The sequence below is a fragment of the Passer montanus genome, unplaced genomic scaffold (genome assembly GCF_014805655.1).
Source record: "Passer montanus isolate IOZ18808 unplaced genomic scaffold, ASM1480565v1 scaffold11, whole genome shotgun sequence".
NCBI lineage: Eukaryota > Metazoa > Chordata > Aves > Passeriformes > Passeridae > Passer > Passer montanus.
In genome coordinates this window covers 64,062-69,661 of record NW_024357613.1, presented here as the reverse complement: position 1 = coordinate 69,661, position 5,600 = coordinate 64,062, and the positions used below count along the sequence as shown (strand labels likewise).

Here is a 5,600-nt window from a genome sequence, read left to right as displayed (position 1 = left end):
GAACACTGTTATTCCTAACTGTGATTTGTCCAGGAAAATTGGATAGAAATATTCATAAATCTCAATAATAAACTAGGCATCTTAAATTGTGCTGAAACAAAGTTTCCTTCTTTTTTTTCTTTTTTTTCTGGAAATACTGTAGTTCTACTACAGATTCCTTATCAAGAGCTCAATAAAAAGAAGAAAAAGGACCATATATTTCTGTTTTCTGATTTCCCAGCTTGTTAACTGTTTTCTTTTTATTATAATTTTCTTTTTATTATTTTTATTAGTTTAGACAATTTTGCTTAACCTGAAAACTAGTCCCAGCAACAGGCTATCACAGGACTATCTCCATTGCAGCTGGTTTTAGGTACTCATTTGGTTGGAGAAGGGGAAAGTAATTAAGTCTTTAAGTATTTATTCCCAGCTGCTATCCTGTCTTTGTCATTTAAACTAAGAGGAAACAGCCACAAATTAAATCTGCCTTTCCAGAGGAAGAAGACTAGACTTTCATGACAACTGCTTGCAGTCGTCATAAGAAAACCTAAAAAATAATGTACCAGCTGGGTGTTCATCTATAATATAAGGACTGGTAAGCCTGTCATACAGTGGGGATAAAGCGTGTGTGTGGTCCCTGGGCAAGCCTTCTTAAACAGAGATGTGTCTGAGAAAGACTTGAAAGATGAAATGTAATATCCTAAAATTTGTATGGCTATGGAAGAAATTATACATGTAGCTGCCTTGTAGAGATTTTCCATCCTCAAGGGGACCTGGAAATGGTTTTTGGGCATTTCTACAGAGCCTACTGTTGCATGCAGGTATGACACAACCTCTCTCTTGCCTGTTCCCTCCCTGGTAGTTGGAAGTGGTCTCTTTTCCCCATGGTGGAGTGTTTGCTGGGCTGATTTCCTGTTGGTAGCTTTATGAATGCAGCATGTTGGCTGGCCTGTCTGTCTGCAATGGTGGCTTGAGGCTGTCCTTCGTGTGTGTCCCCTGCAGCTGTTAAACTGATGGCTTTAACATAATGCTGAACAAAGGAGAGGAGAGGCCTCCAAAGTATTTGTTGTGCAATCCTACTATGATGGAAATGAGGTTCTCTGGTTTCTCCTGCCCAGCACCTCAAGAGGGAATGAATCCTGTCTTTGCAGCTGTTCTGTGTGTAAGGAAAGCCTGTCTCTCCCTATGAACAGTCCACTCTTCCTTCATCCACCAACCTGATTTTCTGCCTTTTGTAACACTTCATTGCTGAGGATGTCTCTCAGGGGGCAGTGCTCAGGAACATCTTAATGCCTTTATGTCAGTGACTGTGCCTCACCTCTCAGGCGAGCCCTGCACAGGACCAAACAAATACAAGAATACAAGGAAAAACGTAATAGAGACTCTCACATATTCAGGCAGCTTTACCTGCTCATAATCTCTTCTCCTTCTTCCAGATATTATTTTCATCCTTGCATGTACTTCTGCTGTGAGTTTCTTCCTACTGAAATAGATCCTCTCAAACTTGGAATCTTAAGGGATAAATTTGCTGATATTTGCGGAAGTCGTGAGGCTGAAACTGGTGCTGGGTTGGCTCCATGCTGCCAAGCCACTGCATTCCCCATCCAGCAGCCAGAAGAGCTCCAACTCTGCATCCCAGGGAAGATTACTGCCCTCTCCATTCCATTGGGAGTATAATACTGTTTGGTATGTAGCCATAAAGGAGAACCTGAGCCCTAAGCATGAGAGGGACTGAACTATTCCCTTCACACTTAACCTCAGCTGTGTTATCTATTTACTATTTCACTCACATAATGCTGTTTATTAGACTGGGGCTAAGTAGATACAACTAAAAATCAAAATTTGGCTCTTATTAAATTCTTTCCGCAGTCAAGAGAGATAGTTTGTGGTCCCAGAAGATTGAGAAGGGATGATCATAGAAACAAAAGAGTAAAGCTCAGTCAAAAAATAGCCTAAAAAAAGGTCTATAATTTTTCTTGGGTCATTCAAGGACAGGAAGATGATGTGCATAAGGAAAATGGATAGAGGCCTAGATAAAAGGAAGAGGGAATTTAGTCCAACCTGCATCTCAAACTTGTTGTCCTGGGAACCATTTTAATTGCAAATGTATCTAGTCTAAACCTATATATTTTTGATGGAAATGTTTGCACAACTTACTATGACAAAATCCTGTGTGTAACTCTGCAAATGAGGTCTCCAGGTAGGCTAAATTTTTTCTCTGTTATCTCTTTAACCTCATTACTTCTGTCCTGTTCTCATTAACTAATGATAGGAATTTGATTGTAGCTTGTTTTTTCAGTCTCTCTTAAAAAAATTCAACCATCATGTTCACTCCTGCTTCATCCATTAAAGTAAACCTTCATTAAGAGGCAATTAAGGTTGCTCAAGCAATATGCCACCATAACTGAAAGGAGGGACCTCTTCAGGTCACCCTGTCCCCATAGGTGTTGGCTTGTTTTCTCTGGAGCACCTCATCTGCATCCACTGCTCCGACCTTGGAGGCTTTCTGCAAGACCTTTCAAACCTCAGCAAATGTCATTGTCTGTAATGACAAACTGGTGAAGTTTTGGATAGAAATAGCTTCCAGTTTCACTGAATAGCTACTGCTAAAGCCTGTCTCGCTGGCAACAGGGGTCTGCCATTGCTAGTGGAGCCGTGTGGCTGTGCTGATTAGTGCCACAAAAATCCCATGAGATTAAGAGGAATAGAGGAACAACTTGTACAACATATTTGTGCATTGGGGTGTCAATCTCCATGTAGCACTCTGACTGCTTCAGGCTGAAAGAGAAATGAGCTCGCTGCTTTCAATACTGAGGTGGTCAATGCCTCCTTCAGCAATAGTTTTGTAGAATGTTTGTACATTTAAAATTTACCTTGCCTCTGGCTATTTAGCAAATTCCATGGTGGAAACAAGAAGTCCATGAAAAAGAATTTTACAGGAAAAACTCTACATATATTAGTCAGGTCTTTTTATTTCATATATTTAAGAGATTTATTACTTCTTCTGGGAACATTTCGTGCCTACAGAAAGTTGTATTTCACAAGCTATCTACCCCAGCCTAATTTATCTGGGTAATTAATTTTGGGGGGCTATAGAGCCCCTCAGGGAGCCTATGCTTTTGCTGTTGGGCACACAGCAAAATAATATCTTGTCTTCAGCTTTGGACTAAGGTGCCTAAAGAACGACCTTCCACAGAATAAAAGTAATAAAGACCTGTTCTGGAGCTGCTGCTAAAGATGACCAAGTTTAAGACATAGTCCTGATTCCCAGTTCCACTTGTTTTACAGGTCTGCATCCCGGTCTCAGACTTGTTTTTGTGGATCTGATTCCTGAAGGACCATATCCAGATATCTGAAATTCCACCTAAAGCCATATTTTCTCATGGCAGTGTTAAGCTCTCAGAGGCCTCTTGTTGGCAAGATACTGCGAGCTCAGGTCAAGACTGGAATTGAGGTCCCCGAGTGAGGCTCTGATGGCTCTCTGTATGAGGTTCTTACTACCTTAAGAGAAGGGAGGGGAGCCTAGAAGTTAAGGCACTACATCACCCCTGTCAATATGTTACCTTCTTTTTTGCCAGATGTTTAATAAAATAGTCTGTGGAATGATATCCTCATAGATCAGTTTTAAAATTAAATGAAAATCTCATGTTCTAAAGAAGAAAAATGCTGATCTATTAACTACTACTGCAGAAATAAGAACCACACAATGTTGTAGCTAGGGCATATATATATGAGACTCTGTGTCAGAAGAATTCTAGATTCAGCAAAAAAACCCCAAAAATAGATATTGCTGGAAACACTCTGAGCATTCTCAAAGAAAAATGCTTTCAAAACTATACTTTATCTAAATCCTGTCAGTCAGAGAAGAATAATTTTCAAGGTAGGGTAAAATTACTGATCTGCACGAGCTGTTTCTGATTCCTTTTTTTTCCCCAGAGAAGCACAGGTAAATACACAATTACAGGTACTCTTCCATGCTGAAAGTTCAGTGTTAGATTGCTGGTGGAGAAAGTGGGGTAAAAACCAAACAGACTTTAGCAAAACTCACATGGTGAAACTAGAGTCAACTGAAATACTTCCAGTCTCTGCAGACATTTTCCTTCTGGAGCACTATCGTTACAAGCAGTATATTTTAATTTACCAAAAGGCAGATTGTTTGCCTTTCCCTTTTAAAAATATGCTCAGATTTTGTCTCTTCCATTTGCAATTCCTAGTTGCATATTTTGCTGTGTTCTTTTTTAGCTGCTACTTTATTGCTAAGCCTAAAAGACTAAAAATTATCAACCACAAGATAAAATAGTGTTAGTATCGATCAGGTCACCCTGTCTATTTAAAACAGACCAAATGTGCTGTAAGGGACATCTCTGCCACTCTGATAGTCAGAAGCTTCTGTAAACAAAATTATTTTTGCTATAAGTATCAAAACATTAATTCAGGAAAGCTGGAACTGAATAAGTGGAGTTAACCTGTATTTGCCCTCCTCTTTACACATACATATATTTACAGAAAGTTTCTGTCTCTTCTGGTTGTGAAGATAACCTTTCAAGTATAAACTGAGAGGAATGCTGGCTTGAGTCTGGAGCCAAACACATGGAAACAATAACACTAGACATAAGCTGCCTTCATTCATCTCAGTGGGATTCTAGCAATGAAGTCTCCTTGTGACAATGTAAAAGCCAGACCTGTTAACTCTTTCGGTGCTACATTTTGGTAGTGGAAAGTTTAATGTAGCTGATGTATCCATCACAGCCTAATTGTATTTTCCTTTGAAAGGATATGCAATGTAATATGACATTTGGAATATGTACATAGCCCATCTTTATTTTTGTCTTGTCCAAACTGTATTTTGACTGTTTTTATAGCTGATGTTCTGCATATCAGATTCTGCTCTGTACTAAATGGTAAATAAAATCCTTTCTTGAATAAGTTTTCTTTGCCCCAGAAATGTTTTCCCCCCAAGGTTTTCTTTTTGTTTTCTTTTTCCCCTTCTCTCTCACCCAAAAGGCAATTGTGGCTGAGCAATCCAAAGACTAAACTTAAGCCATCTTAAAAGCATGTGGATGGATCATCTGTCCAAATGTCTGTCTGCCCCCTGTTTTTATGCAGAAAGCAGTGTGTCAGTTCCTACAGAGAGTGAACATGGCATACTCATTCTATCAGCAACCAGTCTTGGTCAAAGGAAGACTTATAGGATTCACTAACAGGATCTCCAGGATCTGATATCAGTCTGCCTTAAACCTCTGCTGACTAGAGTCTTTGGCTACAGTTACCAAGCTGGGAAAAGTGAAGTGGGACAAACCTCAAGGCTGAGCAGGAAGCTCCTATGTCAGAAGAGAAATGTAGGTCAATGTGCTTTGCAAAAGAAAACCTCTGTTTTCAATTAAGTGCATCATAAGAAGCAACTGTCAATTGTCCCATCTCTGCTTTTCCCAAGCAGGCATTTGCTCTTTTCCTCTGCCTGCCACAACTGGAAGCAAGGGCCATGGTAGGAATCAGTAGTGGTTCTTCTTATCACCTTGCTCCAGTTTGTATTGTGATTGACAGGAAAGAAATGTATTTACTAATATTATCATTTAATGTTATTTACTCTCTTTTGCTATCTCTGTCCTCCTTCCTCTGTC

The 5,600-nt window shown here is 39.6% G+C and overlaps 1 long non-coding RNA gene across 2 annotated transcripts; it reads left to right on the top strand.

Moving 5' to 3' along the window:
- Positions 1–444: 444 nt before the first annotated feature.
- Positions 445–4,909, top strand: LOC120511727. 2 transcript variants are annotated; one of them, XR_005629814.1, is made up of 3 exons: positions 445–574; positions 1,416–1,665; positions 3,268–4,909. It is a non-coding gene; the product is annotated as an uncharacterized LOC120511727 (long non-coding RNA). The 2 variants fall into 2 exon arrangements; XR_005629813.1 differs by having other exon boundaries at positions 509–800.
- Positions 4,910–5,600: the final 691 nt, after the last annotated feature.